The sequence below is a fragment of the Antechinus flavipes genome, chromosome 5 (genome assembly GCF_016432865.1).
Source record: "Antechinus flavipes isolate AdamAnt ecotype Samford, QLD, Australia chromosome 5, AdamAnt_v2, whole genome shotgun sequence".
NCBI lineage: Eukaryota > Metazoa > Chordata > Mammalia > Dasyuromorphia > Dasyuridae > Antechinus > Antechinus flavipes.
The window spans coordinates 293,509,567-293,534,241 of record NC_067402.1 but is presented as its reverse complement, the minus strand read 5'-3'; the positions used below and the strand labels follow the sequence as shown (position 1 = coordinate 293,534,241).

General features: G+C 45.8%; 1 protein-coding gene across 2 annotated transcripts in view; it reads left to right on the top strand.

Annotated features, from left to right (window-relative positions):
- The first annotated feature begins 472 nt into the window (after nucleotides 1-472).
- Nucleotides 473-24,675, top strand: part of ZBED4 (zinc finger BED-type containing 4) — a 35,887-nt gene continuing 11,684 nt past the window's right edge. Inside the window, exons 1-3 of one of the 2 annotated variants that reach the window (XM_051962697.1) lie at nucleotides 473-599; nucleotides 2,211-2,287; nucleotides 16,627-16,730. The gene's annotated coding sequence lies outside the window, so the exon portion shown is untranslated. The remainder of the gene's footprint in view (nucleotides 600-2,210; nucleotides 2,288-16,626; nucleotides 16,731-24,675) is intronic. The other variant, XM_051962695.1, reaches the window with a different exon arrangement.

Genomic DNA, 24,675 nt, shown 5'->3' with positions numbered 1-24,675 from the left:
GTTTCCAGGCGATCCCCCAAACGGCCGCGGCCTGCACTGAGAGACAGGTTTTCCCCATGTCCCTCTCGGCCCCACCATGGCACGAAGCAGGCACTTCCGGGCCGCCTCCGTCACGGGGCGGGGTCGGGCCGCGCGGAGTCCCCGGGAGGAGGCGGACAGCGGCCATCTTGAGGCCCTGAGCGCGCCCCCGCCCGTGTTCCCCCTCGAACTCCGCCTCTCGTAGCCTTCAGTTCCCCCCCAACCCCCATCCCCCGCTGGGGCGTGCGCGCTCTCGCCCCGATCTCTTTCGTCCCGGCTAGGGCGTGCGCGCTCCCAGCGGTGGCTGGCTCCCTCCCCCGTCCGGACGTGCCAGGGCGTGCGCGCTCCCTGCCTCCCTCCTCCCCCGCCCTCCCCCACCGTGGTTGGCCGCCGGAGCTGGGCGGGGGAGGAGGAGGAGGAGGAGGAGGAGGGAGGGAGCGGGGAGGGGGAGGGGGAGGGGGCCGAGACAAAGCGGCCGCTAATGAATGGGGACCGGGATCCGGATCCGGCTGCTCCTCCTCCGCCTCCGCCTCCTGCAGCCGGGCCGCCGGGCCGAGGCCGGGGCCGGGAGAGCCGAGGAGGTGAGTGCGGGGGGCAGAGGGGGCGGCACGGCGGGGGGCGGGGAGCTGCCCCCCCCATGCCTGGCGGCCAGGAAGCGCCCGCCCCCGGGGCCCGGGGCCCCCATTGTCTGCGGCCTCGGCCCCGACCCGGCCCGGCCCGGCTGGGCCGCCACGCGGCCCCGCGCCTTGACAGCTGCCCCGGGCCGCGGGGGGAGGCGTCCGTGTTGGGGGGGTGTCGCGAGCCCGCCGACCGTCCCGCCGAGCACGGTCCGACCCGGGCTCGGCCCAACTTGCCCGCTGTCTCCCTGGGGTGGGGGGGTGGACGCGATCGCGGTGATCGGGGCGGGCGGGCGGGCGTGAGTGTGGCCGCCCGAGCCCGTGCTTGCATCACTCGGGGCGCCCGTCGGGCGTGCATCCCCGGGGCGCCGCGGCTGCTGCCCGAGCCCCCCTCCCCCGGCCCCGCGGGGAGAAAGGAAACCAGGGTTCGTATTGAATGGGAGGAAGCGGAGCACGGTGGGCCGGCCCGGTGCTCGCCGCCTGCCATCCGGCCCGGTGCCCGGTGCCCGCCATCCGGCCCGCTCCGACCTGCCGGCCTCCGGAAATAAATAAATATTGGTGCTCCGGAGCTTTCCAAATGGGTCACGGTGACACCGCGGGGGCAGCCTGCGAGGCGTCTGAGCCAAATTTCACTTCCTTGCACGGAGTGAAAAGAGAAAAGCGGCTCAAAGGGATTTTATGGTGTGGGGAGGCTTTCTGGGGCACAGGTGTACCGAAATTACGCGTGGGGTATTTCAACAAGTCCTTTAAACAAATAGCTGCCAGATTATAGTCTTGTACTAATCTGTACCCCCCCCCCCCCCAGACTTGAATGACATCCAGAGTCACAAACATTAACAGTATTTCAGAAGTCAAAAAAAAAGTCATTGTTTCGGTATTAGTTTGCTGTGCTAGCTGTAATTTTATGTACTTTGTCAATTGCTGAAGAGCGCTGGAAACTGACTTTAAACGACCTTTAGCAGTCATCCTTCCTGCCACCCCCATTTGTACTAGTTAATACCTGAATTAAGTGGCTCGTGTTTTGGGCTGTGAGACCTCCATTCTGTACTGTGACCTCACTCGGTGTATGTAGTTAGCGAGTGCGTTGGGCTGTGCAAAAACAGATACGCCGGATTCCCATAAAAAAGAAACGCTCTCTTTTAAAATTTCAAGGAAATGATGAGGCTAGCAGAATTGAGTTCCATATATAAACTAGGGAGGAGATTGTCCCTCCAAAAGGCAGATGAAAATTCTTTTAATAGTATTTATTTTCCCTAATTCATGCAAAGATAGTTTTCAGTATTCGTTTTTGCAAAACTTGCTGTTCCAAATTTTTCTCCCTTCTTCCTTCCCTCCTCCCCAAGACAGCAAGCAATCACATAGAGTTTAGGTTAAACATGTGCAATTCTTCCAAACATGGTTCCATGTTTCTTATGCTGAACAAGAAAAATCAGATCAGAAGGGAAAAGACCACAGGAGAAAAAAAAAAAAAAAGCAAGCAAATAACAAAAAGATGGAATCCTTTAAGGTGGGAAACTCTTAGTTCCCTCCTAATACCCCCCCCCCCCAAAGCCTGACTTAACCCCTGTTTTTCAGATCCTGTTTGGACATATGGTTGGAAAAGTGAAGAAAAGTGTGGGAAATGAAGTCGAGGACCAGGGAGAAGATGATGAGTAAGTGCTTTCTTTCTCTTCATTTCTCAGTTGTATTTCTCTTATCTTTTTATCTTTCCTGGTGCTGGTGAAGGTTTTAGAGCTGGATCATGGGCATTGCCAGGTGGGAAGCACTACTGTTCAGACGGCTTCTGGGCCCCTGGGAGGAAGCTGCTCAAGTTTTCGAAATGGCATAGACTCTGACCCCTGAAGCTGGCAGAGCCCATGAGCCCATGTGCTTCCTGATTTCCTTGTGTAGCAAAGTAGTTATGCTTCAGGTTGCTCTACCAGCCCCTTTTCAGAATGAGATGGATAAATATCCTGTGAAGAAAGTTATTGTTGGTTTTCATTTATTTTTGTCACAGTCATTTCTGTATGTAATACTTCCTCCAGAATCAAAGCCTCCCTCGTGACAAAGAAAAACAATCAAAAATACTTGATAATTACACTTGGTAATAATGTACACAGTATTCTGCCCTGGTAGACTTCTGATCTTTGCAGAAAGGAATAGGGTCTATTTCTCTTTCCTCATTAGACCATTATTGGTTTTTCACTTGGAGTTATCTTCCTTTTAATCTTTTCATTCACACTGAATAACCTAGTTTTTAGAGCATTTTAGTTTTAGGAAGCTACCCTCTGGGACTGCTGTTGTACCATATTTTACTCTCCTTGGGGAGCTCAACTAAACAAAGAGCAGAATCTTTTAAAGTTTCGTTGTGATGCTTGCCAAACACTATAGAGCAGGCAGGAAAAACCTGTTGGTGTGGTCACCTATAGAAATCGTTGATGCTGCATTTATACTTATTCTTGGGTTTTTGAGTATACCTACCACCATTTCCCCTTCCACTCAAAAGCCTCACGTCTGTGACTTTCTTCTTTCAGTGGATTTTTCAAGGCTCCTAGTGTTGCCAGCAGCATCCTTCCCCTCTGCCACTCCCTCTCCCTCCCGTGGCTCCCTGAGCTCTTCCTTTTTTGCAGATTCTGTGAGATCCTCATTCCCCTCATTCCATCTCACACAGGATCTGGTGCACAATCAGAACATAGCAGCAGGTGGAGAGGCCTAGGGCTGATGGTCCTGGATGTTTTACTCCCTGATGTGCTCCAGGGCCTCCTCCCATGTTGAGGAAATGGCTTCTCTTCAAGATGGCTCAACCCCTGCTGCCTGGCTATCAGTCTGGGAGTGCCTGGTGAGGCTGGGCCCCACTGGGCATTGCCAGTCCATTTCTTGGGCAGGCCATGGCTCTTACTCTGCTGTTCTGTCTTAAACCACAGTGTTGGGTTTGAAGCCTTCAGACTAGATGAGAGATAATTTAAGTCTATCCTTATTTGGCTAGGCCCAGGAGCTGGTGTGCTCTGATAGAGGTTCAGTTACTCTACCAGCCGGCTTGTGTGGTTGAAGTGGAAGAAACTTGGCAAGACCCTGGGGGTCCCTAAGCCTCGGTGTGGTCACTGGGGGGTACAGGGACACCTCCTTTTGGGGAGCTGGGAGAAGAACTGACAGCACAATCCAGAATCCTGGTATTTGACCCAGAACATGCCCAGGGCAGAACAGGGACCGGATGACCTTCCCTTGGACTGTTTGCTTGCTCTGGAATGCATTTTGTTACTAAGGTAGCCTTATCAGGCTTCAGGAAAGGGTTCCTGGCCTGACCCCTCCCATTCGGGCTGTGGGCCTTCCATGGTCCCCACCACACAGGAGGCAGGCTGCTCCCGGGCCAGGGGGCGGCCGTGTGTCGGCCCTGGGCTAGAAGGAAGGAAGGGGCAGAGGCAGGTCGCTGCTTCTCTGCCCGTAAACAAGGCCCTCGTTTGCATTAACATCACTAGGAAAGAATGCGATCTACCAGTTTGAACTAGGCCGACCAGGGGCTGGCGAACCCTGCCTTCTTTGTGTCCAAAGGCTCTGATTTACTGGGCTCTCGGACCGAGCCCGTAGACTTTCACTGTCCCAGTTTGGGCGTGTAGAAAAGGCAGCCAGAAAACTGCCCCAAAGTGTGTCTGGGGAGATTGCTTTAACATTTGTCAAGGATTTGGTGTGAAAAGACATAATCCAAGGAACTAACCCACTTTTTGTGTAGGTATTCACCAAAAAAAAGCAAATGCAAGCGTAAAACTGGGATTTTACTAGTCTAGGGACCTTTGAGATATGGGAACTTCCACGGGAAGAAGCCCAGACCTTCTTTGTCATTAGGGATCACCTGGGGATGCTGAGAACTTGGGGAACTTGCCCCAAAGGGTCAGAGGCTAGGTAAACCTTGGTTGAACAGAAAACATAGGTGTACTCCTTGCTAAGGAGAAAATTGGCACTTGGGTTTCCATATTGTCGTTATTTGGAATGTCTGTTCTTAAGGCTGATGAGTGAAAGAGATAAATTCAACTCCAGAAACATGCATTAACTGTCTGTTATGGACAGGGCTCTCTGTTGGCTCAGGGGCTGCCAAGACAAAGGTGCCAGCTTACTTGGCATGACTGTAATGTTCCCAGGCAGTACCAGCACTCACCCCTTTGGGAATATGGGAGTCAATTCATTGGAGAAGAGAAGGATTATGACAGAACTCCCTAAGAGAGGCCATTGAAATTGGAGGATGTCTCCTTGTCTGTTTGGGCTAGACCAGGTAAAACTTCCTGAAGACGATCGTTGTCAGCTGGGTATCAAATTAGATCTTTGAATGAAACTCCTGGCTTCCTCCAGCAGGGGACAAATTTGTTGGCTTTTTCAGTTTTGAATTTTTTTAAGTTATTAACTTTTTTTGTGTGTGTGCTTGTGATCTCGTTGGATGAATTTTATTTCATTTTTTATGGTTTCAAAGATTGTTTTAGCTTGTTCCTTTTTACCCCCTGGCCATAATTGATGAGCAGCCAAGTACTAGGTTTAGGGTTATGTGTTTAGTTCTCCCCTTGCCCTATTTTGGGAAAGATCTCTCTGGGATGATGTCCCGGAGCAGGATACTTTTATAAAGCAAAAGTTTCTGGCCCTTGATGATGACTCCGAAGGCAGGATGATGGCCTACTGATGACATAGAAGCAGGCCTGCCATCCATGTGAGGAGGCTTATTTCCTGAACTTTTTGTTTACAGCTTATGTGTCATCATAGTTGGGGAGATTGTCTTCCCAGCTTCAACAAAACAAAAGCAGACCCGGGTTCTAGAGATAACTTGGGATAGGGAGCGAAGATGAATTCTCAGTGTGACCCCCAGGTCCTGGAAAGCAGGGCTCACACCTTGGATTGTGCTGAACACAGCCTTTTTCAGGATCAGGGCTCAGTTTTTGGCTTTTTTTTTTTTTAATAGCTTTTTATTTATAAGTTATATGCATGGATAATTTTACAACATTGACAATTGTTTGGCTTTGCTTTTGAAGAAAAACTTTTAAAGGAAAGAAAAGCGAAATTTCAGTTAGAGGTTAGGGAATATGAAGGGGTACATCTGTTTCCATCCACATTCATCAGGCCTCCAGGCCTGCTTGGGACTCCTTGGATAGTTGTGAGGGAGCACTGATGGCGGGAGCCTGCTTTGGGAAGCTGGGCCGACCTGCTAGCACTCTGCCAAACACTTCATGACTCCCCTCGTTGGACCTCACAGTAACTCTGGGAGAAAGGTGCTGTTACAAGACCCATTTTACAGTTTACAGACTGAGACGGGGGAGTGTCTGCGTCTGGATTTGTGTTCTGCCTCCCTGGACTTCCCCCAGTGCCCCTGTGCTCTCAGAAAGCCTGCTCTCCTAAGAATGAATGAGAAGGAAGGCACTTTTCACAAGTTGGCAGGCCATCAGTAAGGCTCCAGGATAAATTCATTATTGCCCCTACCTGTGTATACGTGGTCAGGATTTGATAGAGAAATATAGCCTGATTTTTGGTGAAGCAGTTGGGGTTACACGACTTTCCCAGGGTCACACAGCTAGTAAGTGTTAAGTGTCTGAGGCCGGATTTGAATCCAGGTCCTGCTACCTCCAGGCCGGAACTCTATCCACTGCCCCAGTAACCTGTTTTTAAAAAATAAACTTTGAAGTGTGTGGGAGGACAAGGCCTTGGTTGAGCTGCCGCACACGTGAGGAGAGATTGTATACAAATGTGACAATGTGAAGAGTTTTGGGGGGCCCTTGACCCCTCATCCTTTGGCTGCACTGTTAAGGGAAGCTTCTTAGTCGTAGATTTCAAGGGTTTGCAGAGCCCTTTGTACCCAGCACTGAGCGGGGGAAGGTGAAGAGCTTCTCATTGAAACTGGGAGACACTGGCCTCCCTCAGGATGGACCGGCAAACCCAGGGACGTGTCGGAGACGTGGCCGTAATCCATTGTCCCTCTCCCAAGGAGACCTGCTCTCTAGAACCATGTGCAGAGAGAACAAAGAAGGTCCGGGCTGCTGCCTGCAGGGGGGCAGAGAGCCCTCAGAATCCAGAGGAGGGATGAGTGAGACCCCCCAGCGGTCAGCACCCTGCTCCTTCCTGGCCAGCCTTCCCAATTCTCCCAAGGCTCTGAGATTCCTTCCCTTCCTGCTTGGATGTGTGAGAGAGCAGGCAGCTTCAGAAAGGAGACTCTAGAGGGAGCTCCCCGCCCTTAAGAAGAAGGATTAATTAGGGCTTTTTGGTTTCTGTCCCACTGTCATTTCCCAGGGTGCTGCTTGGGGAAGGGTGGAGGGGAGGAGAAATCAAAGAGAAAGTGTTTGAAGCTGGGTATGCAGCACCCTAATTGGGGGCTCCCTACCTCCCCAAGGAGATTCTTGAGGAACTTTGCTGAGCCCCAGATTGGGTGTTGCAATTTGCCCTGGAATTGTCTCTCTCCATTTTCCTCTTTGGGGCAATGGTCTCCCATGTTCTGTCACGAAGCGCCCCAGCCTCAGCCCTTCCAAGTGGGATGGTCAGCTGATTCCAGCTGATTCCTCACTGATAGGCCCCGGCGTGAGCTTCATTTTCTTAGAAAAAGCTGATAAGAACGTTCTGTATGTGGTATTCTGTTGTCTTCTTCCATCTCTTGGTGGTTGTGCCCAGGAGAGGGATGGTGGGCTCGGCAGGTGTCAACAGCTCTCCCTGAGGCCTCCCTGGCCAAAGCCAGGACCCAGTCTGGTCTGGAGCGGAAGCTTGATCCCAGTCACACAAATGGGCCAATTTGCCTGGGATCAATAATGCCCCTTAGGCCTCTTAGTTCCCCTTTTGAAACCGTTTCCTGTCTCCTCTGATCTTTGGGTATTTGGTACTTGGGCCTTGCTTGAGAACATCACTTTTCTCTTGGCCCGGTGATTCCCTCCCTGTGCTGACCTTGCTGCCCCCCTTATAAGTCCTAATGGTGCTTGGCCCTGCCCTCATTCTTATCTGGCCTAATTAGTTTGGCCCAAGTAAGTTATAAGCTGATTAAGAATTGTTTATTTTTGTGAAAATGAGGTTCCACCTTAAGGACTAATGTTCTAGGCATGAAACGGTCCCTTGTAGGCATTATATACAGATATAAATTACTGAATTGTGCAGTGTACAATTAGAGACTAGAAGTGTACGTTATAATGTACTAATTGTGTGGAGCAGACAGTTCTAGAATTGGGGGGGAGGGAGTGTGATTAACTAAAGCTCCTTGGAGGAACCATGGGGCCTGAATGGGAAGCTGGGGTGGCCAGAGAGAAAAAGTCCCTTTTTGGGAGGAAAAGCACACTGATGATGGGGCTCCTTGAGGAGGTTTAAGAGCACATCTGAGGCCATATTTGGGAAGTTCCCTTGGATTCCTTTAGGAGCGTGCTGGGGACAGGAATGGAACCAGTCCTGGAGTGTGACCAAGGCCTGTGGTTTTTCCTTTGTAGCATCTGAGACTCTCTCCCTTCTCTAATACTTCCCCTCTTCCCCTCATGCCAGGTGGTTTCGGAAGAGTCGGCCCCCCTTAAGTCTCTCCCCACTTCAGTCCATCCTCCATTGTCAGGTACTCCCCACTCAAGTCTCTCCCTGCTCCAGTCCATTCTCCATTTGGCCGCTAAAGTGATTTTCCTAAAGTTCAGGTGTGACTCTTTTGCGCCTACACAGTAAATTCTAGTGGCTCCTTGTTACTCCCAAGAACAAATACAAAATCCGGTCTGGTGTTCAGGGCCCTCCATAATCCGGCTCCTACTTCTCCAGGCTTCGGACACCCGTCCTCCTTGCTCCAGGGACAAGGCCCTCCCTCTCTGTTCTGGGCCTTCTCCCAGGCCTGGAAGACTCTCCTCTCCACCTGCTGACCTTCCTGGCTTCCTTGGAGTCCCAGATGAAATCCTGCTTCTAAGGAAGCCTTCCCCAACCCCTCCTCCCAGGGCTTCCCTGTTTGTCCAGTATATTACCTGCTTTGTGTGTCTGTGTTGTTTCCTCTGTTATACTATAAGCTTTTTGAGGTCAGGGATGTCTTTTGCCCTTTTTTGTATCGCCAGCACTGAAGTCCGGGCCTGATGGGTGGAAATGTTCATTCTGGCCCTTCGTGATACTGCGGCCGAGCCAGGCCTTCCGTCCTCTACTACCTCCTGAACTCTGTTGCTTCTATCCCACAATCCACCTATTAAATCCCTCCCTTTTGCCTTCAGTCTTTCCTAATATCAGGATCTTTTTTAGTGAGCCCTTTCTCATTTTGTGGTATTGTATTTAAGCTTCATTTTCAGTATTTGTCTTTCCAATGAATTTGTTGTTGTTCACTGGTTTCAATCACATCTGACTCTGCAGAGCCTTATTTGGAGTTTCTTTGACAGAGATACTAGAGTTTTGCCATTTCCTTCTCCAGCTCATTTACCGTGAGGAAACTGAGGCAGACAGGTTAAGTGATTTGTCCAGGTTCACACTGCTAGGAAGTATCTGAATTTGGATTTGAACTTGGGAAGATGAGTCTTTCTTATTCCAGGATCAGCACTCTAACCACTGTTTCACCTCATTACCCAACAAATAGTCTGTATTTGATTTATTTATTTAATGTTTTTTTCTCTAGTTACATTTAAAACACAATTTTTTTTTTTTACATTTGTTTTTAAAATTTTTCAGTTCCAGGTTCTCTTCCTTATCCCTACACACAGTGAAGACACCACCTGTGGTTATACAAACATTTCCATAAAAGTCCAATGAATAGTCTAAATTAATTTCTTGAAGTATAGACTTATTCAATTTCCTTATAGTCCACCTCTTGTACCTGCACATTGCTACTAGAAAAACCACAGCTTCAACTTATACTTTGTTGGCAAGGTGATATCTCTGAATTTTTGTTTGCTGCCTAGATTTCCCTTTGGAGGGGCGTCTTTTGATTTCATAGTTGCAGTCAACTGACCACAGTGATCTTTGAGCCCAAGAGTATAAAAATCTGACTCTGCTTCCGTTTTTTCTCCTATTTGCCAGAAGGTGATGAGATGAGTTGCCAAGATCTTAGTTTTCTTGATGTTAAACTTCATTCCAGCTTTTATACTTTGCTCTTTCACCCTCATCAAGAGGCTTTTTAATGCCTCTTCACTTTCTGCCATCAGAGTGGTATCTCTGCACATCTGAGATTGTTGATAATTCTTCTGGCTCCCTTCGTTCCAGCTGTTGTTTCATCCAGCTAGCATTCTTCATGATGTACTCTGCACATAAGTTAAATAAATTCTTGTCGAGCTCTTTTCCCCGTCTTAAACCCATCGATTGTTCCATGTTTGGCTCTGTTGTTTCATAGCCTGTTTATAGATTCCTTAGGAGACGGATAAGATGATCTGATACTCCCATCTCTTTGAGGGCTTGCCACTTTTTGTTGTTATCCACATGGTCAAAGGCTGTAATATAATCAGGGAAGCAGAAGTCGATTTTTTTGAAGTTACCTCACTTTTTCCATAATTGGGTGAATGGTGGCAATTTGGCCTCCAGTTCCTTTGCCTCTTAGAAAGCTAACCTGTTTTTTTTTTTGTTTTTTTTTTTTTAATTCTCGGTTCATATATTGCTGAAGTCTAACTTGCAGAATCTTAAGCGTAAACTTGCCAGCTTGTGAAATGAATACAAATGTTCTGTAACTGAACGTTTCTTAGCATTGCCCTTCTTTAGGAACGAAATGTAAACTGATCTTTTCTAATCCGTTGGCCACTGTTGAGTTTTCCAAATTTGTTGGCCTATTGAGTGCAGTACTTTAACGGCATTGTCTTTTAGGGTTTTAAATAGCTCAGCTAGATTTCTGTCACCTCCACCAGCCTGATTGTTAGCAATGCTTTCTAAGGCCCACTTGACTTTGTTCTCCAGGATGTCTGGCTCTAGATCAGTAACCACATCATTGTGGTTGTTGGTACTGTTGAGAGCCTTTTTATTTAGTTCTTTTGTGTATTCTGACACAGAGCCTGACACATAGTAAGTGCTCAATAAATGTTTATTGAATGAATAAATTGAATGATTGGGGATAATTTGTTAACTTCCCTTATTCCAAATTTTCTCGTCCTTAAAATAGTGATAATATTATTTTACACTGTTGTAAGAAAAGTGATTTAGAAATTATAAAAGACTATGTATTTTAAATTATTTTTAATAACAGTCTTTTATTGATCTTTTAATTTCAGAAATATATGTATTTATTTTTACTTTCCTTCTATCCCTCCCACTGCCTCTGTCCACAACAGTAAAAAAGCTCTCCCCCAAACCAAAGCCCTCATCATAAGTATGCATAGTCCTGCAAAACAAATTCGGTGAGCCTGAAGATGTCAAGTCTGTCTCTGCATTTTATGTTCTTTGCCTTTCTGGTACAAGTGAGTGGAGTGTTTCATCTTCACTCCTTTCAGTTCATGGTTATCATCCCCTTGATAACAGTTTAGAGTTTCTTTTCTCTCTCATGTTCTTTATACAATTGTCATTGTATAAATTGTTCTCCCAATTCTGCTCACTTTGCATCCTTCCAAGTTTCCTTTAAAGTTATCCATTTCATCATTTTCAGGATAATAATATTCCATTACATTCTCATGCCCCAGTATGTTTAGCTGTTGCCCAAGAAGGAATAGACCTTAAGTCTTTGGTTTGAGGCTACTGTGAAAAAAACTGTTGCAAATATTTGAAGATGTATAAGTATTTTTCCTCTTTTTTGATTTCTTTAGGGGATAATCTTGATAATTTATGTTTAATTGGGTCACTGATTATATATAACACTAATTTTGGGGGCACAATTTCAAATCACTTTCCAGAATGGCTGGACAATTCACATCTCCACCAACAATGAGCATGTCTTTTTTCCCCACAAATTCTATTTCCATTATCTATCATTACCTTCTTTTGTCATTTTTACCAATCTAATGGGTTTGAGGGGACACCTCAGAGTTATTTTATTAGTAGTAATATGGGGTATTTTTTTTCATATTGTTAACCATTGATTGATTGAATTTCTTGAAAACTGCCCGTTCATATCCTTTGAATATCTATTGAGAAATGTTGCTTAGTCTTTTAAATTCAAATCAGCTGCCTATATATGAAATATTTATCAGAGAAACTAGCTGCCAATATTCTTTTCTCCTCATTAACTTGTTTTCCCTCTTTTTTAACTATATTAGATTTGCACAAAAGCTGTTAAATTCTATATAACTAAAATTATCTTTTATCTTGCATGATCATAGTTAGTTATGAATTTTCCCTCAATCCATAGGCCTGAAAGGGCATTTCTTCTTTGTGCCTCCAATGTATTGAAGGTGGGATCCTTTAATTTCACATGATCATAGTTAGGCCACCTTTGGTGACATTTCCCCCTGTTGCCATCACTCCAGTAGTGCCTTCCACTGCTAGGAAAGCATCCCTTGGGAAGAGGTTGAGGCAGGCCACCATGATTAATTTGGATTTGCTGGCCATTGCGTTCTTGGCGGTATTGGGGTTGGCATGTTCTGTATCAGCTCATACACATCTGTCTGGTTCTGTTCCGCTCTGCCCACTGGACCTTTGCACCTGCACTTTTGTCACTCTGATTTTTGGATGTCTATGTGGCCTTTCCCTCTGGCTGTGGCCTTCTTGGGCCATGTGCCATGCAGCAGGATCCCTTGGCCAGAAGGAATGCACACATGAGCAACTCATCTACCCAAATGGATTTTTATTATCAGTATTATTTCTTGAGCCAGATTAGTGCTATGTAAGAGAAATTGGGGGATGAGGGCCCAATCCTTGTTGTAATCCTGGAACTGAATGGTAGTAAGGTCCTGGATGAGGATGGAAGTGGTGGCTGTGTTTCTTTTTTTTTTAATTTATGGGATAAAACAAGCATTTCCATAACGTTATAATTTTTAAAAATGATTGTACCTAAACCTGCAAATCCATTATGTATAACTAGTTATTTCTTTTAAGTATATAATAAAGTTATTATCTAAATTTCTTTCCCCCCATTTTTTTTTCTCTCCCCCTTCCCTATTCTAGAAACGGCTATCATTACACACAAATGGTTATATATTATTATTATATGTATATAAATATATACTAATATATATAAATTATTCTAGACATACTTTTGTATATTAGTTTTTCCTCTGGATGCAGATAGTGTCTTCATATGACTTTTGTAATTAATTTGGATACTTATAATAGTCAAAGTGATTTATTTGCTCATTTTAAAAACAATTTTATTGTTACTGTATACAATGTTCTCTTGTTCTGGTCCTTTCCTTCTTTGTTATTTCATGCAAGTCTTTCCATGTTTTTCCAAGATCATTAAGTTCATCATTTCTTGTAGCACCATAATATTCCATCCCAATCATGTATCAGGACTTATTTAGCCATTCTCCAATTGATGGAGGCATCTCCTTAATTTTCAATTCTTTATCACCACAAACAGAGCTGCTATAAACATCATAAAATATATAGATTCTTTTCCTTTTCTGTAATCATCTTTGAAAATGGACCTAGTGGTGGTTCTGCTGGGTCAAAGGGCATAAGCCATTTTGTAACTCTTTGGGCCTAATTCCAGATTGCTTTCCAAAATTGTTGGAGCAGTTCACAATTCTACCAATCATGAATTAGTGTCCCAATTTTTCAACATTCCCTTTCAGCATTTGTTGCTTTCCCCTTCAATCAAAATATTGCAGGGTTATTTTAATTTGCTTTTCTCTAACAAATGATGTTTTAGAGCATTTATTCATATAATTATAGATTGTTTTGATTTCTTCATTGGAAAACTGCCTATTTATATCTTTTGACCATTTATCAATTGAGGAATGACTCGCATTCTCATAGATTTGACAAAGTTCTTTACATATTTGAGATATGAGATTTTTATCTGAAAAACTAAATATTTTCCCCCAATTTTCCATTTTCCTTCTGATCTCATCTACATTTGTTTTATTTATACAAAACTTTTAACCTTAATTTAATATAATCGAAATTATCGACCTAAAAACTTTCCCCCAATTTTCTGCTTTTCTTCTGATCTCATCCACATTTGTTTTATTTATACAAAACCTTTAAACTTAATATAATTGAAATTATCAACCTGACTTTGTCTCTGTCTCTTGTTTCTTCATACACTGTTTGCCTAGCCATAAGTCCAAAAAGTAGTATGTCCCATATTCTTTAAATTGTCTTGAAATATCTTTATATCTAAGTCATGTATCCATTTTGACCTTATTTTGATCAATGGTCTATGCTCTATGCTGAGTTTCTGCCATATTGTTTTTTAGTCTTCCCAACCCTTTTTTACTGTTTCTGGGGGATATTGTGGTGCTTTTAAAAAATGCTTTACTAACAGATTGGCATTGAGCAGCAGTAAAAACCCACTAAACTTGCTTAACCACTATTTATGTTTAAATTAACTCAGTGAATAATGTATTACAGTCTTTCTGTCTAAGGAAAATTTTGCAGATAAGTGGGATTTGTGACCAGATATTCAGATTAAAGGAGTAAGTTTGAAGACTGGGAACAGTGGTACAATTAGTACACCCTGGGGAATGAGAACAAGTCAGAAGGCATAGGGCATTGTTTTGTTTTTTTAAATAATAGCTTTTTATTTTCCAAATACATGCAAAGATAGTTTTTAGCATCCACTCTTTAGAAACCTTATGTTCTAAATTTTTCTCCCTCCCTTCCCCCGTCCACTCCCCTAAATGGCAAGTAATCCAATATAGGTTAAACAAGAAGGCGCAGGGCATTGTGAAGGAGCAATGGAGCGCGGATGGGAGGCTCCCTGCTCCTGGCCGTTGGAAAGGGGACTGAGCGGAGGTGTAGAGCCCCAGGCTGTGGGAGAGAGGAGGTGGCCTGGGGTCCCCATCCTTGTTACTGCACCCAGGACCCAGCCAGGGAGGGATGGCTGCAGCAACACTCCAGCGTGCCTAGCGAGGACAGGCCTCCTCCTGCCAGGGCTGGCGAGTAGCAAAGATGGGGGCCAAAGGCTAGTTGGAGCAGATAATTGGTGAGGGAGGGGATCCTGTCCCTTGAGCTCTTCTCTCTCATGAAAGTCCATGTGGGCCCATTGGGAGCCCCTTTATGGAGAGTGGAGCCCCCATGTCTTTTTGAAGACAGATGGAAAAAAAGGTGGCCAGAGATGCCTTGGGGGGGTGGGGCAGGGGTTCTAAGCGAGGAGGATGGGAAGGAGCTAGCTGCTGGCCTTGGAGTTCGCTCCACCTGCCACACTTCTCCATCTGGCTCTCACACATGACACTGTGCCTTCCTCTCCCCCCTCCCCATCTCCTAGAATCCCCCTTGCTTGGAGACACAGCTCAGACATCGCCATTTGCAGCCCAAAGTCTCTCCTGATTCCCCCAGCTGCTGTTTCTTTCCCTCCCTCACCATCTTCTTTTTAGCTACATCCTCTATTTATTTGCTTTTATTTGCCTATTTGCTGCTGTAGGTATTGATGTGTATGAGCAGGGGCTGTGTCATTCTTTGTACTTGTACTCCAGCACCATAGGCACTTAATCAGTTCTTGTAGATTGAAGGCAACTTGCTCTGATTCCCGTGTGTGGGTCAGATGAAGGACCTCCGACTCATGTGTTCCCTTGGCTTGGGACTATTTCTCTTTTATAAAAAGTTGGAGGGATGGGTAAAGCTTACTTTGGGCACTTGCTGGGTTCCCCTGCCTCATATCTTGTGGTTCCCTCCAGGCCCATGAGCCCTAGGCCACCATCATTAATAGTACTGGCAGCTAACTGATCCAGATGGGGAGGGGCCTGATCTGACGTGTCTGGACCAAGGAGCTCAGAGAATTGATAGTCATCCTATAGGGACTTTAATCTCTGATCAGAGTATTTAACATTGAGAATTTAACAATTGTATTTGGGTGAGTGAGAAGTAACATGACTTAGGAAACACTTTAATTCAAAATGTGTGATTGTATCTTTTATCCAAAGAGAATATTGGTAGGTGAGCAGTGGCAAATATTTAGAATATTTAAAACCTTGAATTCCTTATTTTCAAGTGATGTTAAAAGGAGTGTCACAGAACCATTCAGGGCAGGAAAATCATTCTGGGTCAGGTCCTGTTTAGCTGATATGGAGCGGTTCTGAAGGAGGCGTGGCATTTTAGGACATTCTCTCATTGTTTGTCCTTTGTCCTCCAAGAGGACGTGACGTCAGAGAGGGGATGCCTTGACATGTGAGGGAGGGAGGGCAGTGCTGGGTCACCAACCCTGCCTTTTCCTCCAGAGCCCTCTGTCTTTTCTGCATGTTTTGTGCAGGGGCTGATGTCTCTGTGGGAGGGTGAGGACCTAAGGAGATCCTGCCCTGAAGTGGGGTGCTGCTATGTGGTGAGGGCTGGGAGGGGAAGAAAGTTGGAAACATGTGAAATCTGCAAGGGCCCGACTTGGGTGCTAAGGTGAGAAAGAGGCAAGGTAATCCTGCAGGACTTCCAGGCCACATGCAAACGAGAGTGTGGTCATCACAGATCGAGGGGGGCTTTTCTGGGAGACTTGGCAATGGGCTGAACCTTGAAGTGAGGGATTCCATGCATCAATGCAGGGTGGGGTGGGGGGCGAACATCACAGGCCCCAAGAACCGGTTGTTAAAGGGCATCGAGGTGGAGAAGAAGTGACATGTTGGGCTAGACATGAGCATTGGGAGGGAAGACTGGCACAGGAAGGCAGAAGCCAGATGGCAAAGCCTGAGAGGGGCCACGCCTGAGCTTTGGAAGGCCCCTTGGCAGGCAGGTGGAAAAGAACTCTGAGGGGCTGTCTGCCTGCAGCTGTTTTTGCTTGAATGTTTGCAGAACGTTTTATTAGGCTGTCTCTCTACCCATAGATGCTGTCCTATCCCCATTTTACAGTTGAGAAAACTAAGGGCAGAGAGGCTGTCATGTGCCTTGGCTCACACAGCTGGGGAGCGTCTCAGATGGATTTCGAATGCAAGTCTCCCTAAGTCTCAGTTTGGCTTCTTATCTGCTCGGCCACAGGGACAGACACTGACGATGCTTTTCCTCGTAGCTGCAGACTGCTGCCATAGACAGTGTGATGTTTGTCTTTGTTTGTCATTCACAGAAAACCAGCAATTCTGACGTTCGGGAGTGCTGGGGCAAGGTTTGCAATTGGAGAGCAAAACTAGCACGTGGCCACTGAGTCTCTTGTAGAGTCTCCTCCTCCAGGTTAGAGATGTCAGCCCTCTCTTTCCCTTTACTGACTGTTTATTTCCCTTTTATTTTTTAAATAAAATGTTACTGCACTCTCTTGTTTATCTGTCACCTTCATTTCCTGGGGTGGCCTTCCCTTTCCCAGAGAGCCCTATCCTTTGTAACAAAGGGTCAGAGAGAGAGGAAACAGTGTAGCAAAGCGCTCCAACATTTCTTTCAAAAAACATCCCATTTTATTTTATCTTTTTCCCTTCCTTCACCCATTGAGAAGGCAAGAAAAACAGTATCCATTACAGATACAAATAAGAGAGACCTACAGAACAGATTTCCACATTAGAAGCATTCCAAGGTTTTAAAAAAACAGGGAAAAGGAAGACAGCAGCCCCCTTCGTCCTTGTGCTGTCTCCCAAGGCAGGCAAGCTCTTGGGTCCTTTGGAATCATCTCGAGCCATTGTTTTGATCAGGGCGGCCCCGTCTCTCTCAGCTGGTCATCCTGCAGCATTGCTGTTACCATGAACAGTGTTCTCCCGGGTCTGCTCACCTCACTGGGCATCAGCTTATTCAGATCTTCCCAGAACCATTCCCCTCATGGTTTCCTACGGCACGGTTGTATCCCATCCTATATCTGTCTCACCTGACGGGCTTCCGCTGAGCTCTGTTTCAGAAAGTCTGATGGGACGTTCCACAGCCCTAGGCCTCCATCTCTGATGCAGAGGGGCTTTCCCTTTACCTTGGTTTTGTTCTCAGATCTGTTTTTTCTTCTCGGGTCACTGGTGTTCTCCTGCGGGCCACTAAGGCCAGGTCCCAGTGAGTTCCCACTCATCTTGTTGGTTTCTTGGTACTCATCATGTTCATCATCTCTGTGGCACTGCAGTTTCTGTACCCAATTCCCCCGTCATCCGACATAGACTATAAAAAATAAGACTTTTCTCTGGAAGAGAGTGAGTGTTACTACCCATGGTTCAATATGGTCTCTGTTTATAACTGGCCTCCTTGGAGTACATGCCTCGCGGTGGGGGTTTGGGGGCCAACGGGTGTGGATGTTATTTTCAGTTTCTTTGCATAATTACAGATTTCTTGGCTCCCAGTTTCTTCAAGTTCTCTGATTCTCCTTTTCCCTCGAGCCATTGTTTTGATCAGGGCGGCCCCGTCTCTTTCAGCTGGTCATCCTGCAGCTCTAAATCTGTTTCTTCCTTCTGTTTCTCTGCCCGCTCTCCTGGGCAAACAGACCTCACACCCAACAGGGGCAGCACCCTCCAGCCCACTGTTTGACTCCTCCTGCCCTCATGGAACAAAAAAGCCCCCAGACCCTCTCCAGAGCATTCTGTTCAAGCATTGTCCTCAAAGGAAGAACTTCATCTCCTTTGATCTGACATGTCTTCTCACCAGAGCTGGCCACTTATTATCTTGAGTCGCTCCCCCTCCCATCTTTGTCACCTGTGAATGTGATGATCACATGACTGGACTTTTGGTCAGCCATAAAAATCCTAAGCAGTGCAGGGCCAGACAGGTCCTGGAGGCGCCTTCCTTAAAGACCCTGCTTAATCCTACTCTCATCATACACTACCTCCATCCCTTCCACCAGAATATCCTCTTACAGATTTTGTTTTGTCAAATTGGGGTAAATTATATTTCTCTGTGTAGTGTATGCACACTGGATCATCAGGTTTGCTTCCCGTTCAGCTACTAGAACCATTATGGAGAGTCGAAGTCACTGGGGAAAGGGGGCCAGCTGCTGACCAGCTGCCACTGATAGGCAGATAGATGGGCACAGGGGCCTGGGCCTCCTCCCTCAGACAGGCTCTGCTTCCAGTCCAGTCCTAACGTCATTGTTGGGGAGGCAGCTCTTGGGGAGTGGGGGCCAACTGTGCTCCCAGCTGTCACCCACAGGGCAGGTTAGCTGAAGCGGGGGGTCCTAAGGAAGAGATAGGGCAGGTTCAGTCACCTCCACCTCCCCTCAGACTCTGAGGCAGACAGCCCAAGGCCCGGATCCCAAGACCAATGCCTCTGCCCCGATCCAGGGAGATGCAGCCACAGGGAATGAGGACTCAGGAGGAGGGGCTGCTACCAGAGTCCCGGCCCGCTCCGTGGGCCAGAAGCATATGGGATTTCCTCAGTGGAAATGGCATTAAAGATGAGGCCGGACCGTGAGAGCCCAGGGACTTTTGCATCCTCACGCATTATCTCCTTGAGTGCTGTGAACCCGGAGACCAGCTCTCCATCTCTTGTATCCCCCTCATTTGGCTCAGTCCTTGGCACTCAGTAAGTGCCTACTGGAGCCTTTGTTCATAATGTGCCCCGCTTTGGCCAGAGAGTAAGATAATGACCTTGGTCTGGGTGATCTGCTCTTTGTGATGGCCTTTGCCACCCTCCATTCTCAGGGAAGCCCAGGCTATAAGGAGATGATGCTGCTGGTGAGGACATGTGGCTCGCACTGGGAGATCTTGGTCTGACTAAGATGATGTCCAGGCAGGGATAAAGCCAGAGAAAAAACGGGGCAGAGGACAGCCTCTCCTGCCTATCAAACAAACCCAAACCCCCAAACCATCCACCTGGCAGGGGACAGCCTCGGGTTTCTGCCCGTGTTTAGTTCTCTCTGCATCATTGGTGTCGGCGTCACGGCTGAGAGGGGCTCGTGCTGGGCCGATGAAAGCCAGGGGACTTTGGGTTTGTGGCCTGGTCCTAGAAGAGGCAAGTTTGCACTCCGCCCCCAAGAGGGGAGAGGGGAGCTGCGCCAGATGCTGGGCGGGGCGCCCTTGGTTCTGAAGGGAGCCACCTGAGCCGGGGTTCAGTGATGCGTCCGGCTCTGGGGCCTGGGTTTGGCAGACTGTTCTTGTCTCTTTTTCTGATCCTGGGCACAGGTCAGTGTGCAGTTCTGGAAGAGCTCTTTCTGTTCTTGGGACTTGTGTTGTAAAACACTGATTTTAAGGTCATTTTTCTGAGTATCTCTTGCGCTTCCCGCTTACTGGATGCAGCTCTTTGAGTAGAAATTTTACAAGAAAGACAAGTCAGTGCCACTCAGCAAAGCTGTCTTTTAGAGACCGCGGTATGCTTGGCTCTGAAGCCCCCAAGATAGAAATCAGCTGTCCTCAGGGAGCTTCCCTTCTCCTGAAGGCTGAGGGAGCAGGTGCCCTGGAGGGAATCCTACCTGGGAAGGGGCCGATTGTGAGGGGAAGGGGGCTGGGATCCATATGTGGTGGGTGGCCAAACGGGTTGAGATGCTGCGAGCCCCTTGGAACAGGAAAAGGGGGGTGTAATATGGGCAAAGGCAGGTTGGGACGAGGCCCTACAGAGGGCCCCTAGATAGGCAGTAGGGGCTGCTGAGCTGCACCTGGGCAGGTGGTCAGTTGGGGCAGGGAGAGTGCCGGAGCAGCCCTGGCATGGTGTGGCAGGACCCTGGTATGTGGCTGTGAGAAAGGCCTCCGGGGGGACCGGGAAGTTCAGGGGGGGGGGTTCTGTTTGGGAGCTATCAAGCTGGACATGTCTGCAGGACGTCCGGTGGGATGTTTGGGAGAACGGGTTCCGGGCCCTGGGCAGAAGCATCTATCCCCAGGGGGTTACCAGGAGTGCCAAGGTCCAGAGAATAAAGGCGGCCAGCCCTTCCATCCCTGAGCAGGGCTAGGCTGGGCCTTGGGGGTGGCAGAACACCCAGCCCGTGAGTGTATGTGTGGCGTTGCACACCTGTAGACCCCCCCCCCACCTGTAGAGGGGAGCACTTGTTTGTGCTTCCATGGCCTTTCAGCAATCTCTGAGTGACTCGGGAGTCATAGACTAGTGGGAGCCTCCTTTTCTGGTCAGCCTTTGTTGGTGCCCAACCCTCCTTTCCGTGGGGCTTGAGGGCCATTCCCAGCTCCCATTTCAGTCTTCAGATGCCCCGACTTCTCTGTAGCCGCAGCGTCCGGGCCCAGCGTTAGGGTTCCGTCCTTCCTTTCCTCACATGGCCAACTCCTCAGTATGGCCTCTCTAGACTCTTTGGGGGACAGTTGAAGTGACGAAAACAGGGGGGGCATCTGGCTGGCCTTTCGCAGGGGTCCCACCCGTGGAGGCCTCGTCTTGGCTGCAGGAGCTGGTGGGGTGCCCTGCTGCTTTTTCTTCCCAGTGTCATGCTTCCCCCTCAGCTTGGAGGATTTTTTGATGTAAAGATGAATTCTTCATATTACTGAATGTTTCTTGGGGGCCCACCATGCACCCCAAGGCAAAAGACCCTCCTGCCTTGTCAAGATCAGCCTTGTGGGGGATTCCACCAGAAGACAGCTCTGTGTGTGCAGCAGGAGTGGAATAAAGTGGAACAGCGCAGGGGGCACTAGAATTAAGGGGGAGGAATGGGGGAATTAAGAATCGTAAGGTGGGATTTCGGTTGGGGCCTACGGGAAGTCAGTGGTGGGCTCGGAAGAGAGCGAGCATTCCAGGGATGGAGGATGCCCCAAGTCCAGAGGAGCTGGGTCATGTGGCACAGCCGGGAGGCTGGAGAAGCCAAATGGAGGAGGTCGTGACCAAACACTGGAAAGGGAGGAAGGGGCTTGGGGCAACAAACACAGGGGTTTGTGTTTGATCCTGGAGGCCTCGAGCCCTGAAGTCGGTTGAGTGGGGGGCCATGGTTGCACTGGAGTTTTAAGATCACCTGGACAGCTGAGAGGAGGGTGGGCTGGAGAGGGGATAGACCTCCCCCAGCAGCCACTGGTCTGCTGGCCTGAGGGGGTGAGGGCATGCCCTGGGCGGGGGACCAGGAGTGGTAAGATTACAAGGGTTAGAGGGGTGAACTCTGGCAGGCTGTGGCCAGATTAGATAGGGGGTGCCCTTCTGCCCTTCCTTTGACCAATGCCATTCTTTTTGAAAGGTCTGTCTTTCCTGAGCTATTTCCTTGTTAACGGATTTTAGCTCGCTGCTTGGAGACAAACTCCTGCCTTCATGGATTCTCACTTGTATATAATAAATGTGTGGTGTATTTTTGAAGAAAAGCAAAACAATTATATTGGTAATTTCTTTGTTTCAGAATCCACCTTGGCTTTCTGTTTGTGCCTGATGTTTTATTTTTCTTTATAAAATGAAAGAAACATATTCTTATTTTAGTTGTTTTTGATTACATTTTGAGTTTCCCTCCCTCTCTTCTTCATTAGAGAAGACTAGCATTTGATATACGTGTGTGATCTGTCATTTTAGCTCTGTTATGACCTCATTTTGGGATTCTCTTGGCAAAGATGTTGGAATGGTTAGCTAGTTCCTTCTCCAGCCCATTTTACAGATGGGGATATTGAGGCAAGCAGTTAGTGATTTGCATGTAGTTGATGTGAATGTTCCTTTTACTCAGAATAGCTTAGTTATTCATATTTATTTTTCAAATGATATTATTATTATATACAGTGTTCTCTTGATTCTGCTTATTTAACAGTCTTTGTTATTTCATGCATATCTTTCAAAAGTTTTTTTTTTTTTTAATTTACCCATTCATCATTTCTTACAGCACACTAGTACTCTACAATTTTATATCGCAATTTATTCATCTATTCCGGGCATCCCCTGACTTATTTGCCACCACAAGGAGAGATATTGTCAATATTTTAGTGCACATATAGCTTCTTTTCTTTTTTCCCCAATCATCACCTTAGGAAATAGATTTAATAGTGGCATTGCTGGGCCAAAAGCTATATACAACTTTCCATTTAATTTTTTTTGTTAAGGCATTTGGGATTGAGTGACTTGCCCAGGATCATACAGGATATACACAATTTTGTTTTGTTTTTTAACTCTTTGGGCAAATTATTTTCCAAAATTGTTAGATCCATTCACAATCCCAACAATATTGTATTATAACAGTGTCCCAGTTTTTCCATGCATGCCAGTGCTTGTCATTTTTTTCCCCCTACCACTTGAGCTTATCTATTAGGATAAAATGAGAGTTGTTTTAATTTCCATTTCTTTAATCAAGTTATGGTTTAGAACATTTTTTCATATGACTATATATGCCTTTGATTTTTTCTTTCATAAGTTATCTGTTCATATTCTTTAATTATTTGTCAATTGGGGAATGACTCATATTCTTATAAATTCGACTCATGCTTTATATATTTGAGATTTGAGGCCTTTATCTGAGAAATTATAATTTTTTCCTCCCAGTTTTCTGCTTTCCTTTTAATCTTCGCTGCTACATCAGTTTTACTTGCAAATAAAGTTTTAAATTTTAATTTAATGTAATCAGACCATGCTCGCTATCTCTTTTTTAATTCATAAATTCTTCTACCCATAAATCTGTTAGGTATGTGTTCCATATTCCTCTAATATACTTATGATATCTCCCTTTCTGTTTAGGTCATATTTTTTGACCTTTTCTTGGTGAGTGATGTAAGACGTTACTCTTCACCTAGTTTCTGCCAGACGATTTCTAGTTTTTCTGGAAGGTTTTACCACATTAGTGGGTTCTTAAACTAAAAGTTTGTATCTTTGCATTTGTCAAACACAAGATTACTATATTTATTAGCTATTGCGTATTGCATATTTGTGATATTCTACTGATCTACCACTCTATTTCTTAGCTATTCCCAGATAGTTTTAATAATAACTAAAATATTTCCCCCAAGTCAAGGGGCAAAGTTTATTGTAATTGTGGGTTAAGTTACAGAATGATTTAGCAAAAAATGAGGAGAAAGAAGACAAATTTACAGAAAGAGACGGAGAAATCTGTTTTTTTATGTCACTGAGATGCTAATTTTATGGCCTAGAGGTAGAATTGAGGAGTGATCTGGTATCTATCTCACCATTTGTTTCAGAAACTCTATAATAATTATCTTTTAATAGTTTAAGATTTAGTACTGCTAGAACTCTTGCCTTATATACATTTTTTTCATTAATTCCTTTGATATCTTGACCTTTTGTTTTTCCAAATGGATTTTGTTATTATTGCTTCTAGCTTAATAAAATAAATTTTGATAGTTTAATTAGGATGGCACTAAATAAGTAGGTTAATTAGGTAGAATTGTCATTTTTATTATATTAGTTCAGCCAATCCATGAACAATATTTCCCCAATTATTTAAATCTGATTTGACTTGTACAAAAAGAATTTTAAAATGTCTTTGTATAGTTTATAGTTCTTAGGTATATTTTGACAGATGTATTCTTGGGTATTTTATATTAACTACAGTTATTTTAAATAAAATATCTCTTCTTGCAGGACTTTGTTGTGATAATAGAAATGCTGATGACTTATGTAGGGTTTTTTGTATTCTGCACTTTGCTTAAAATGATTATTTCAGCTAATTTTTTAATGGAATAGCTAGAATTTTCTGTTGTTTGCAAAGCGAGAGAGAGTTTTATTTCTTCATTGCTCATTCTGATTCCTTCAGTTTCTTTTTCTTTTCTGATTGCAATTGCTAGCATTTCTAGTACAATACTGAATAAAATTGGTGACAAAAAGACATTTTGGTGTCTTTGGGAAAGCTTCTAGCTTATCTTCATTAAAGATAATGCTTGCTAATAGTTTAGGTAAATGCTTATCATCTTAAGGAAAAATCCATTTATGCCTATGCTTTCAAGTGTTTTTTTAATTTGTCCAAAAGTTTTTTCTGCATGTATTGAAGCAATCATTTGATTTTTGTTGCTTTTGTAATTGACATAATTATGCTAATAGTTTTTCTTATGTTTAATTATTCCTGAATTCTAGATGAATCCAACTTGGTTATAAAGTGTAATCGTTCTGACATCGTAATGGTCTCCCCCGTTGTGTCCTTACCTCCGTGTAGCCACACTGCCTGGCTCATTCGCCATTCTGTTCTCTTTGTAGGGGGCAGTGACAGGCTGTGGCCCCTACATACTTCGGTTTGTTTATTCTTTCCCTGTGGGAGGGGCAGGTTGCTATAACTACTGTTTCTGTCTCTGACCCCCCCTTTGCATAAGGGCCTGGCTTAGGAGCATAGTAGAGCCCTTAAACCAATACACATAATTTCTAAATGACTTAACAGGATGGT